Here is a 14,015-nt window from a genome sequence, read left to right on the forward strand (position 1 = left end):
GCTGTCCATGGAGATCCATGGGGGAGCAGAGATCCACCTGCAGCCTTTAGAGGACCCACCACTGAAGCAGCTGGATGGCCAAAGGAGGCTGTAACCTTGGAGAAGCCCACACTGGAGCAGGCTCCAGGCTGTATCTGCATTCTTGTGGAGAAAGGAGCCCACACTGGAGCAGGTTTGCTTGCAGGATTTGTCACCCCATGGGGGACTCATGCTGGAGCAGCCTGCTCCTGAAGGACTGCACACCATGGAAGAGATCCACGCTGGAGCAGCTCAGGAAGAACTGAAGCCTGTGGAAATGACCCACGCTGGGTAAGGTCATGGAGGATGATTCACCATGGGAACAAGGGAAGAGTGTTAGGAGTCTTCCTTCGCTCTGAGAAGGAAGGAACAGGAGAGACAACAGATGATGACTTGACTGCAGCCCTCATTCTCCATCCCACTGTTCCTCCCACTGAGAGGGAGAAGGCAGAGAGAACTAGGAATAAAGCCTGAAAGGAGGATGGAGCAAAGGAGAGGTGTTTTTAAGATTTTGATTTACTTCTCAATATCCTAATCTGAATTGATTGCTAAGAAATTAAACTAATTTCCCCAAACTGAGTCTGTTTTTCCCATGATGGCAATTGTTGAGTGATCTCTCCCTGTCCTCATCTGTAGCCACGAGCTATTACATTACATTTTTCTCTCCCCTGTCCAGCTGACAAGGGGAGTGATAGAACAGTTTTCGTGAGCACTTGTCATCCAGAAAAGGTCAAAACACCCAACCTGTGCAGTTTCATGCCATCCTTGCAAAGTTTTCCCAGCTGTTGAGTGGAATTTGTAAAGATCTGTAAAGATCAGGCTTGCAGCTATTTCAGGAGGAATTCCTTTTCCTCTCCATTGTGCAGTAAAATATCTTTGCATTCTTCAATGGTCTTTACAATGTTATTTAATCAGTACATTATCCAGAAAATAAAGTCACTTCAGTCATCTTTCTCAAATATTCTAAGTGTGGCTGAATACCAGTGGGATGAATAATCTGTGCAAGTCTTAAATCTCTATACTACTACCCATTTGTCACCTCTTTAGTCTTTTGTTTTGAGTTAGAACCATTGCTCTCTGTATTCTCAACTGAACAACAAACAAGTATGACATACTTGGTCTCAGTTTCAGCTGAAAAATTTTCACTGCACATTAGCTTTTCTACAGAGAAATGAAATGGGTTATCTAGTCTTTAATAAAACTGCCTGCAGATCACCAATCTGTTAAGTTTAAGATTAATCAACACTTATTTACTTCAAACAAGAGTAGAAGGTGGATTTTTTAAAGCACTCCACAGCAGTTCTCTCTTTGTCCTCATTGAAGTCTATTGGCTTCTGCTGATGAACACAATGAGCTGAAAAAGCCATTTAAGAAATCCTAGTCTGTGCCTTACAGAAAAGATTAATGGTTAAAGAGCACCTTCATATGATAACCTGGGCCATTTCAATATCCAGAACTCTGAATCTTATAGCAATTTCCTTTCCAACAGATGTGTTGATATCCTCTCAAAAAGGCTTTCAGAATATTTCCCAAATTTCTCCATAAAGTGCAGAATTCAGTGAAATACGACAGCATGAACTCTTCTGTTACCCATTACAAAATATTTTGAACATTCTGCAGTTTTGATACTTCAACAATTTATTTTCTGTGCTTGCTACTGAGAAAAGCAAAGCCTCTGCAGAAGAGAAATTAAACCATTTTGATAACCCTTGTCATCAGATATGGCTCAAAACTTTCAATCTTTCATAGGATTAAGAATCAGAATATAGAGGAAATACAGAGGAAATTTTATATTTAACACATTTTGTATATTTAATTTTGTCTCTTAAAATCACATCTTTCCTTTTACCTTTAGGTAAGCATACCATTGGCCAGTCTCCAGAAACTGAAATTATTTAGGTCTTTAAGGAGTCTTGTGAGTAGCTTAAAGAACAGGACATTTTATACCTGTTTGTGAGTACCATCTGGATGAACATATCCAAGGTTTTGTCTCACAAACTGAAAACATTTTTTTTTTTTTGTTAAAAAAATAATTCATTCATAAAATGTCTTGGCTTGGAAGGGACTATAAAGATCGTCTCCACCCACTGCACTCCCCACCCCCTTACCCCTTGCCATGGGCAGGGATTTCATCCACTAGACCAGGATGCTCAGGGTCCCATCCAACCCATTCCAGTGCATCACCATGCTCACGTTAAATTTCTTCCTCCTGTCTAGTCTAAATCTCTCCTCTTTTAGTTTAAAATAATTCCCCCTTGTCCTATCACTATCTGCCCATGTAAAAATAGTCTCCCCAGTATAAGTGATCTGAGGTCTTTGTCTTGGTCCAAAACCACAGAATCTTAAATTTTAGAACAATAAATGCCACCAAAATTTGCATGAAAATGGTAAGTGTAAATATGGAATCACACAATTTCCAGGACATCTCTAATCACTTATGCTGTTGGCTTTCCATCATTCCTCTCCTCTAAGTGAGAAAGTATTATAAATTGCACACAATGAGTTTTCATAAGATAACAACATGATGTTCTAATTTTAGAACTCGTCTCTTCCTTCATTTACAGCCATAAACATAATAGATGTGATTCTCTCCTAGGTGGTGATGCACTGGACCTCATCACTGCCATCACCAAGGTTTCATTCCAGCATTCAGGTCCATCTCAGGTCCTCCAGCAAGATAATATTGTTCAGAAACTGCACTGAATTCCCTGGGGTTACCAGAGAGAAAAGGCAATCTGGTCCATTGCCACTGAGTCCTTCATTAACTTCCATCAATTTTAACATTTTCTCCTGCCATTACTTTCCTGCTGACAGAGTCTTGGCAATGCTGGCGCTTCCAGGGCATTCCTGCCAGCTGGGTTTTCCTGACAACATTCATTAGCAGGTAATTTGCCAGTTACTCTGAAGGACCATGTTGTGTTCTGTGGTTTGAAGATCTCTAGCATACACCTGTTGTAGCTAATTGAATTCTAGCAATCCTTGCTGTAGTTGCTTTCATTAAAGGATGCTTGCAGCCTGTGAAAGGAATGATTTAAACACATCCTTTTCCACTTGCAGATTAAAAAATCCGACAGGTTGCTTTCTTTTTAATTTATTTACTGGAATCACACAATTTTTTGTGAGGTGACAGCAAAAGTAGGTTTTCCTTTTACTTTGTTTTACTTTTGCTTACTTTGTTTTGCTGCTGCTGTTCATTGTGTAAGATTGAGCTTTGGAATTATAGAATGCCAGTTTTTCAGTCTGAGTGTTGAATGTTTGGGTCCTTTATGTGCAGTGTAAACTGTATTCTAAGCAACATTTTAGAGCATTTTTATTTGGGAACCACCACACCTTTGAAAACAAAAGAAATTCTAGCAGTGCCTTTGTTTGTTTGTTTCATTAAGCAAATTAGGTTAAACTTTGAATATTATTTTCATGTCATTTGATGCCTTTATTGCATTGGTAGAAAAACATTTTTTCCAGATTTTTTTTTTTTTTACAGTTGTTCCATAGGTCCCTCCCCTGTACTACATGGATCCTCTGTGATTCATTGAATACAGATTGTGGAATTTTTAATTTAACATAGCTCAACTATAAGCCAGGCAAATCTACTCTTTCAAATCCAAATGCATTGCTGGACATGAAAATACCCAGCCCTTTCTGATTTTTGAAGTCATTTAAGCATGTCTGTGTCACCACCCCTCCTATTTTAACAAGACATTTCAATGTCTATTTATAAAGCTACTAACACCTGAAGCAGTTGAAGTTTTCCCACTTCTTCCAGAGAAGATTTCAGTCTCAGTGGATGCCTGATGCATCATCATTTTTGATGTTATTTTCCTTTTTTCTTGTCTTGTTTTTCATCATTGCAAAGCTAAAGATGTAGGTTTGTGTGTGCAAGTTAGTTTAATGCAATCATTACTACAAGATGATTTTTAAAATCTGCTTTCCTATCCCATTATGTAATAGTTCCTATTCTCAATGATCATATTTTTTTTGCCTGTTGGAATAATACAGGCAGTGCAAAAAAATTTATAAGACAGAATTAATAAAGCTTCTGTTCTGCTCTCCAGTACTGTTAGGGTCTAGTTAGTTTTCTCTCAAATAGTCAAAGTTTTCATTTTTCAACCAAACCTGAGGAGAAACACTAAGGATTATATAGAAAAGATCGTAGAACTGATATGGAAAGCTGTACTCTGTAATTTCTCTGTCTTTTTATGGTAGGATTTTTTTTTTTTCATTTTGAAGTTTTGATAGCAGGGAACAATAAAGATGGCACACCTTATTGCCCTATGGGTATGAGGTTTTATACTTATTGATATTTCTTTAAGCACTTGGGACAGCTGTGTCCAGCTGCACATGGAGTAATTAGACCAACTTTTACTGTCTGATGCATGCTCTAGCCGGAGACTCCAAGGGGCGAATGGCTTAGGAAGGGAAAATCCAAAGGTTCCTTGCACTCTACTCTCCTCCACACACTTACCTGTCAGCACGTGCCAATGTTTATGTGCAGCAAGTGTTTCCCCTCAGCTCAAGGCCAGGTTGGGTGGGGCTTTGAGCAGCCTGATCCAGTGGAAAGTGTCTCTTCCCATGACAGGGCAGTTGGAACTGGATGATCTTTAATGTCCCTTCCAACCCAGACCTGTCTATAACTCCGTGTTCTCTCCTATAACACTCAGGAGTGGTGTGGGTGTGTGGATTGAGCCTCTCACTCCCAGCAAATCCTGACCACTGTTCCCCATGGTGCTGGTGATAGTTTAATAAAGTTATAGTTCCTTGCAGTGCCATGTGTTTGAATGGTTCCACATTTTCCAGCTGTCACTTCCACTCCCCCAAAGTCACTCCCAGGCTTAGAACAGGAATTAATTGCAATCTTCCTGTTAGGAGGGTAACACTGCTTGCCAGATTCATTCAAATTCTGCTGCTCCCACCCAGAAGCTGCTTCCAACAGCCTCAAAAGAACAAAATGAGGAAACTCTCTTAGAAACTCCATCACATGCTCACATACTGCTACATATAAACACCAAGGTAGATCATGGTGCCAGAATTGTGAATGGTACCATTCTATCATAGCTGAACAAATTCAGTGTCTGCTAGGGATGTAAAAAACTCAGGGAAGATGGAGAAAAGAAAGAGTCAAAAATTAAAAAAAAAAAAAATAAAGAAAAAGCAAGGTAACTGGCTGCTATTGAATAAAAAATTGGAAAAAAAAAGTAGAAACTAAAGCCTTCCTTTGATAAGGAAGTTTAAGTTAAGGAAATAATTTCTCTGACAAGCCATCTTCACTTTTTTATGCTTTCAGAACTTCAAAATTAAAAAAAAATGTTTCCTTTCATAGGAGACAGAGAAATTACATTTTAGGTTATAACTCAAAATAATAGGCCTGTCAGGCAAGGAGCTGTTTTAAGTTCTACTTTACTTCCTTGTTTTTCTACTTCACGTTTTTCTTTCACCAATGATCTCTGATTGCAGAAGACTTCTGAAGGGATGTCTTGGACATTTTGAGTTCTAGGGAAACAATAATAAATTCTGTACTCAGAGGTGAGTGAAATATCAATTTCTGTTACAAATAGCACCAAAAATTCAGGGACAGCTACTCTGAGTAGTTCTGGTAATACCATGAAGTGAAGATTACTCGGTCTCCACACAAAAGTTTGAATTGTGCTGAGTGACTTGTGAAAGATTCAGAATTGTAATATAATCTTTTACAAATATTTCCTGAAAAAAACTTTCTTTTTTTTTATTTTTTTCAGTTTGTGAAGGCATTCAGATAAGTTTGCCTCCCTTTTTTAGGTTTTAGTGCTGATGCAACTGCTCTATTTTCCCTTTTCTCAGATTTTGAGTCATTTTCCCCCCTTCTGTGTTAACAGTTGCACTGGGATTGCACAGCCAGGTTTTGGTAGCAGGGGGCTACAGCACTGCAGCACCTTTTATGAGAAGGTTCCAGAAGCTCCCCCATGTCCTGCAGAGCCAATGCCAGCAGGCTCCAAGATGGAGAGAGGAGCCCATGGTGGAGCAGGTTTCCTGGAAGGACTTGTGACCCTATGGGGAACCCACACCGGAGCAGCCTATTCTTGGAGGACTACACGCCATGGAAAAGGGACCCACACTGGAGCAGTTTGTGGGGAACTCTCTCCCATGGGAGGGACCCCGTGGTGGAGCAGGGCAAGGACTCTTCTCCCTGAGCAGCAGCAGGAGCAACCTGTGATAAACTGACTGTAACCCCCAGTCCCTGTCTCCCTGCTCTGCTGGGGAAGGAGGTAGAGCCTGGGAAGGAAGGAGTGGTAGGGGAAAGTTTTTTTAAAAATTTATTTTACTTCTTGTTATCCTGCTCTGATTTTGTTAGCAATAAATTCAATTAATATCCCAAATTTGAGTCTCTTTTGCCCATGTTGGTGTTTAATGAGTGATCTCTTCCAGTCCTTACCTCAATTCACAAACCTTTTGTTGTATTTTCTCTCCCCTCTCTGCTTGTGGAGGTCTGTGATAGAAAAGTTTTGGTGGACACCCAGCCAGATCAAACCACCACAATAATGTGACCTTTCTGTCAGGTTTCCCACGTACTTACTTGAAAGATATATAAGCCCCCTTCAGACCATGAGTGGCCACTTTTGTTTAAGAAAGCAGAGATTTTCCTCTCTGGTGGGAGCAGGACCTGGTACAGATCATGGGGGTGGAAGGAAACAACAACCATCAAACTTTACTTCTCCTAGGCCAGTGGAGAAGCAGGCCATCCCAATTTTTAAACTGAGTTTTCCTGCCATGGAAGCCATCAAATGGATATATGTACACTACTCCAGCATTTGTCCAGATGTTAAAAAAAGTTCCTCAGCATTTCTTCCTCGTCTGAATACCAGACAAGTAGATCATGCTCCACAAATTCCTTTTTTTCCCTTTGTGTCTAGACTTCACTCTTTGCATTTCCATGACCACACTCAGGATTTCACAGTTATATGTGACTAAGCCTTTCCCTGTGAACTACTAAATCACCTGATCTCCATGGCAACTTGTCTTATGGGACTGTCAATTAACTGACCTCTGGGTTTATATAGAACTGGCATGTATTATATTTCTTTCCTAGGAGAAGCATTATCTCCCAAGTCAGCCTTTTGGCAGAAAAGGTTGCAAACCCTTCCACTTAATCTACCATGCAGCCTCTCCAATTGGTTCATTTGGAGAAAAATTAATACACAAAAACTAAACCACAGTACTGACAACATTTTCTTGCCCAGAAATAGAGGGAAAATCCCATACTTTATTCTGTGATGCAGCTCCCTGAGTTCTCAGCAAGGGATCAACCCGGACCTAGTTACCAGGTACCTACACCCTGTAGGTGTATTTTCCAATTTAAATGCTATGACCCTTCTATGAGGCAGACTCCAACAGAGAAAACAGTGAGACTCAGACCTTCATTAAATGGTGTGTGGCTAAACACTACTTTTTCTTCCTCAGCTCATAACATGAGGCAGCTGTCTGGTGGAGAGAGCAGAAGAAACTGGATGAAAAGGTGCCAGACTGTTTACTTCCACTCCAGCCACTCTTAAGGCATAGCTTTAATAGGCAAATGAAACAGTGAGCTTGAACCCAAGCCTGGTTCTGTCTTTTGTTTTAAATGAATGCCTTTAGTGCTAAGCCAAGACAGTTCATAAAAGCTTTTATTTATTGTAATAAAACCCACCATATATAAAAACCATGAACATGGGAACATTTTAATACTTATCTTTTTCTGAGCTATCGTGATGTTATTTCTTCTCTAGTTGTTTTTCAGAAGCTCTCAGATTTCTCTTTTCTTGACTGGGAAGTAAATCTCAGACCCACATTTGAATCAAATCTGAAAATGCTGTGGAGTTCCAAATAATGTGAAAATACCTGTTCAGATCCTGGAAATATTCTGAAAAGCATGTCTGTGGATGTTAAGCATTTTAAGATCCATTTTTCCAGGACAATTGAACATTGATTGAAAGTCCTTTTAATTATGTCAGCTGAACTTGGCTATTCAGCAAAGTCCACTGGATTTTTCTTGGAAAAATTGCTATCATGGCCTGCACTTTCAATGGTAGCATATAGATGCAAAAGAATCATATTTAATTAAAGTTGTTTTCTTCTTCTGATCTAAAATACCACAGTTCATGAACTGTCAGTTCATCATCCCACACTGTACTTATAAAATTGTTTGCCTTTTATAGAAATTCCTGCAAGAGTTTTGAGATATAACCTTTAATTTCTTTTTTATTTTTTTTTTTACTTTGAGTTGTGACTTACTGGATCTTATTTAAAAAAAAACCCACTTATTTAAAATATATCCTGCATTTTTCTTTCCTTCTATTTCTGGTCAATATCTGCCTTCTTTCCACCTTCACACATGGTATGGTATTAATATTTTATTCGGCTTTTCTACCAGGAGTCATAATTACAATATATTAGATATACTTTATTTTCACTGCAGAATAATGTATACTGCTCAGTAATTTACTGAGAATCCTGATGATTTTTTTTTTTTCTGAAGAGTCAGTATTTTTCTTTGTGACTCAGGGTGGCTACGTGGTTTACCTTGGCAGCTGTTCAATACAATTCAGAACACACAAACATATGCATACATTATTTTAAATAATACTATTTCCTTTTTTTAGCCATCTTATACCATCACTACTTTCTCTGATGCAAATAAATAGGTAAATAAACAGAATATACTATCTGTGTTGATTTCACTAGAAAACAGCATTTTATAATACAATCACAGTGCTGTAGTAAAGCTGCAACTTCACCCATGTAATCCCACAAATTCTGCTCTCATCCCTACATTTTTACAGGAAAAATGGTAAGATGGCACATTAAGGAGCCCAAGAAACATTGATTCTGATTTTCCAAATACTAAAAGAGATGAATAAGCACTACGACAGCTAAGTTACCACAGCCCTTTGTGCAGAAGAATGTGAAATCTCTTGTGTGTGCAGGCTGGATAAGAGCACAGAAGAGAAGAGCAGTGAGGACATGACTCATCTAAGAAACTTCACAGAACCACAGAATCACAGAATATGCTGAGTTGGAAGGACCAACAAGGATTATTGAGTCCAGCTCCTGGCCCCACACAGAACCATCCCCAAGAGTCACACCATGTGCCAAGAGCATTGTCCAAATGCTTCTTGATCTCTGCCAGGCTGGTGCTGTGATCACTTCCTTGGGGAGCCTGTTCGAGTCCCAAACACCCTCTGGGTGAAGAACTTTTTTCCAGAATCCCACCTAACCCTCCCCAACACAGCTTCAGGCCATTCCCTCAGGTCCTGTCACTGTCACCACAGAGCAGAGATCAGTGCCTGGCCCTCCTCTTCCCCTCATGGGGAAATTGTAGACTCTGATGAGGTCTCCCCTCAGTCTCTTCTCCAGGCTAGAAGACCCTACAAGTATTCAGAATAGTGGCAACAGATCTGGACTTGTCCCAGATATCCCAAAAGTAAAACAGGGACAGAAAAATTACTGGCCACTTTTACAGGAGTGAAAGGAGAAATGTCCATGCCAGCTGAGCTCACAAAATGTTCAGGTTCCTACAGGAGGTTGCTATAGAAGGAACAAGAAGGTTTTATGTAGAGTTAAGAGTCTTGAATAAAGTATCCCAAGTGGAGAGCTCTTAGAATCTTATTTAAGACTAGATTGCAGTGAGAACACAGAAGTCTTAGGGTGACTGTTGGACTACCCCACCAATTGTGCAGAATTAGCATTGCTAAACACACACCTTTTAAGCATGCATTTTCATATCAGAAAGTTACAGTTACGATGTATAGAACACCAGCTGGGTATAAGAACTGATAATAGACTGAAATATTCTAATGTTTTAAAGTTTTTAATAATACATAGGATTTTAAGAATCCATATACCCAGGTATCCAGAAGCTGCTGAGGATTTTGGCAAAATTTATCAAAATTATTAGACATATATATAAGAATTATGAATCAAATGCAGTTTCAAATTTAGATTCACACTCCTAAATTAAGGCATCTTTGTGTCAAAGACCAACATCTCCTGAAATGCACATTCAGAATTCAAATGTCCACTTTTGAAATCTCGCATGTTAAAATAAATATAAACATTAAATGTCATGACAAAATGAAGGACAAAATATACTCCTATGAAAGATCATGTAAGCCCTATGCAGTCACTAGATGGTGTACACATACACAACATTTGAAGCTGGTTTTCTTTGCTATGAGATTATTATGACACAAGGGAAGATATAACAAAGTCATCTCTTTCTGTTCATCCTGTGAACAAATATTTGTCGTAAAAATGGGATAGATCCAGGAACTCTGAGTCCTGAAAGTGGACTGAAAGGGACAAACCAAAGGAAGGAATGCTGCAGTGGGAAGCTCTGAGCACAGGAGTGCAGAGGCAAGAGTTGTCTCTTGGTAACCTGCACAAGCAATGGAAATTTGTTTTGTATTGCACCAAAGGTGTACAAACTCAGTTACTTGTTAAAAATATTAAATAAATAAATAAATAAATAAATGCCATCAGTTTCCTGAAAACTCTTGCTTTTACTTTGAGGACTAATTCTTGCAGTATATGTCAATAAAAACCCTGTTTTTCTACAAAGTTGATTATATTCAAATTGAAACTAGGGTGGCATAATGAAATCCCCTCGAACGTCAGTCATCCAGGAGTGAGCTCACAGGCCTCCTTGAATGAATGTTGCAACAAAGCTGCTAGACTTGAGCTCATCATCTTTTCGACAACTGTAAGCTCTGTGGCAGCAGCTTTCATGCTTCACAGGCTCTTATACGGACACTGTGGCTCAGTGTGTGCTTTTATATGTATACATTAAATGCCAACATTTTATGAATTCAGATACATAAACTATGGGCTTGTCTGTCCAGAGAGACTTCCTACAGGAAGGAGAGTGGCACTGTGACCTATGTCACATTCAAAAAGTAAGCATGATCAGTTTCTCACTACCAATTAGCCTTCTGGTACAAAACTTCCTTTATCCCAGAGCCCCAGACAGAGACTATATAAATGTTAATACCTGAATGGATTCTCTCAACATTTTATTACAACTTATAACCTTTGCACTAACATTTAATAGTACATTTTGAGTGCAAAATCCAAAGAACTGATCTACAAAGTGCACTTAAATTCATACTGAATTTTAAATGGTCTTTTCCAACCAGCTATTCAGAAAACCAGTGTTGCTAGTGCTGTAGTTAAGCGGCTTAAAATAAGCTGAATTTTAAGGTGAGAAATAACTACTGAGCAAAGCATCCTTTCTGGATTCAAATGCTATACACTTAGTTGGGTGTGGATCTTGTGTTGCACAGGTCTCAGGGCTGTGCAAAGAATCCACCCCCTTATGAACGAATCCAACCTCCAGTGTTGTTCTTTTTCAGAAGAGTCACTATAGGACACCCACCCACTGCAAGTACCTTTAATCACAGTTTGGGTCACTGAAAATGCTTCCAAAGGGCAGGAAACATCCTGCCCTCCTTTGAGTGTTGGAGGCCAATATGAACCTACACATACAATAAATTTGTTAAGGGTAGGTGAAAGCAAGCATCTGATTTATTAAGTCATTTAGTTAAGGACTATTCAGTACAAAAGGAATGAAAAAGCAACAAGGAAATTGATATATGAAAAGGAAGAGAAAAGTGGCCATAATGATGACCAGAACTCTTTGGCCGCTGATTGGCAACCATTAAGGGAACTGCTCAGGCACAGCCTTTAGGAGGGTCACTTGAATAGTGTAACTAATAAGGAGGGAAAACTTTATAATTGTGAGCATTGGGGGATATTTCAGGAGACTTCTGAGAATGTTCTGATCCTTTTGGGAGGGTCTTGTGGCATTGTGAAAAATGTACTGTGGTATGTTTAGGAACATGGCCAAAGGAAGGGTCCTGCTGATGCCCAAAGTTTTAGCTTTTGTATTTTCCAGACCTTGTCCTACATAAGTATGTAAATCTGAACTTCATATAAAATATTAGCAAGTTCTCTTCGCAGTTTTCTCAGACAAAACAATCCTTTTCCAGCCTGAGAACCAAGGGCACCGTTACAGCTTCAGGCCCAAGAAGTGTAAACAATGGTGAATTGAGGAGAGCAGTCTGGGAGGATGGGACTTCATAACCTGAAGCTGTAATTGGACAATTAACCTCTATATCTGACTGGACCAAAACTTGTGTGAAAACTTGTGATTCGAGTCCATCTTGGGTCCATCTTGAGTGGAGACATGGCCAGGCTCTTGTATTGCCCAAAGTGTATCCTTTGAAGGCCTTTTTAATAAATACCTACTTTATTCCTTTAGCACTGTCTAGCCTCTGTTCCAGGTAGCCTCTTTAGGCATCAGTGCTGCACCATGTACCAACAAATGCAAGAGAAAGGAGAAGAGGGAGGAAAGGGATGGTCACAAATAAGCAGCCATATACCCATGGCTGGGTGCAGTCACTATAGGGAGACATGTTTGCAAACAGGAGGGACTCTGCATGCTTCACTAGTGAAATTTAGTCCTGACCCAGTGGCTCGTAAGAAGATAGGAACATGAGCCTCTAGAGAGAGTTTGTCAGCACAAGACACCTCATTTCTGTAGAATCATAGATAGCATTATTCATGGGATAATGTGATTTGACAGACTGCAGAGTGGGGGATGACCTTGCTGACACCATGTGAAAACTGACAGCAAAGCCCCCACACTCTTCCTGGTCCATGGAAAGAAAAGACACTGATTTCCATTGTTGCATATTTGGCATGATTTGGAAGGAAATTCCCAGCAGGCAAATTGCTAAATAAATATCTCATAAAAGAAAACCTCTTTGCCTATATTGTTTAAATTAAAATATTTGTTCTGAAGGAACATTCCTTTAATCTAAAACAAACAAGACTGTTAAATCTTCCTGAACATGTTGTCACAAAACCAGGACAAATCCTTTGTCAACAGTTTTCATTAGCATAGAAAGTCAGCACAGCAAGAACCATAACTCTACCCATCTGGCATTAGAACAAATATATTTACATATATATTCAAAAAAACCATCTGACTTTAGTACTCCCCACAGTCTTAATTTTCAGACTGTTGCTTTGAACACTACCACATGCATGAGGATACAGCTTTCACATTAACTAAAAAAATATTATGACTTTTGTGTACATTTTTCTGTTCTTTACCTTTCTGTTCTTTACTGCATCTGCAGAAAATACCAAATATAAGAGTGAAACTGGGCTTCCACAGTTAGGGCAGAAACATCACTAGGTTTAGGTTGCTAAATCTGAACAATGAAGGGTCACACATGTGTTTGAAAACTCTATCCTGCTATGGGGGAATGTCAGGAGGTCAGCACCAACCTAAGCCATGTATGCTTATAAAGCACTTTTCATCCTCTTAGGTAGCTTGCAAAGGTTTTGTCGACCTCAGATAGTCTTCAGCTCAGAATCACAGAATCACTCAGACTGGAAGGAACCCCTGGAGACTGAGCAGTCCAACAGCACAGCTCAGACCAGAAACCCAGCTAGAGCAGCTTGTTTAGAACTTTTTCCAGGCCATTTATGGCTATCTATAAGCATGGAAACTCCACAACCTCTCAGGCCAACCTCTGCTGGTTTTTGACCATCCTTAAGGTAAAAGTCTCTTTCTTAAGTTAAAATAGAATTTTCAATTCCATTGACTCCTAGCCCATCAATGGATGCCACTGAGAAATGCCTGGCTTCATTTTCTTCAGTCCCCCCACCATTCATGTATTTATATGTTTGTTGATAAGATCCCTTTGAGCCTTCTGTTCTCCAGCTTGAACAATCCCAGTCTTCTCAGCCTCTCCTCAGACATCAGATGCTCCAAGTCCTTTATTGTTCAGCCTTTTGCTAGATTCTCTGCAGCATGCTCATGTTTCTCTTCTACCAGAGAGCCCAAACCTGGACATAATACTTCAGAGGTGTCTCATTGGTTCTGAGTAGAGGCAAAAATCACCACATTTCATCTGCTGGCATTGCTTCTCCACACTTTTTATTTATTTATCCCAAACTTCACAAGTTTGTCTGTATGGATG

The 14,015-nt window shown here is 39.5% G+C and overlaps 1 long non-coding RNA gene across 1 annotated transcript; it reads left to right on the forward strand.

Moving 5' to 3' along the window:
• Positions 1 to 227: 227 nt before the first annotated feature.
• LOC134041694 (uncharacterized) lies at positions 228 to 6,281 on the forward strand. The gene is made up of 3 exons (XR_009933032.1): positions 228 to 309; positions 2,833 to 2,902; positions 5,868 to 6,281. It is a non-coding gene; the product is annotated as an uncharacterized LOC134041694 (long non-coding RNA).
• Positions 6,282 to 14,015: the final 7,734 nt, after the last annotated feature.

The sequence above is a fragment of the Cinclus cinclus genome, chromosome 3 (genome assembly GCF_963662255.1).
Source record: "Cinclus cinclus chromosome 3, bCinCin1.1, whole genome shotgun sequence".
NCBI lineage: Eukaryota > Metazoa > Chordata > Aves > Passeriformes > Cinclidae > Cinclus > Cinclus cinclus.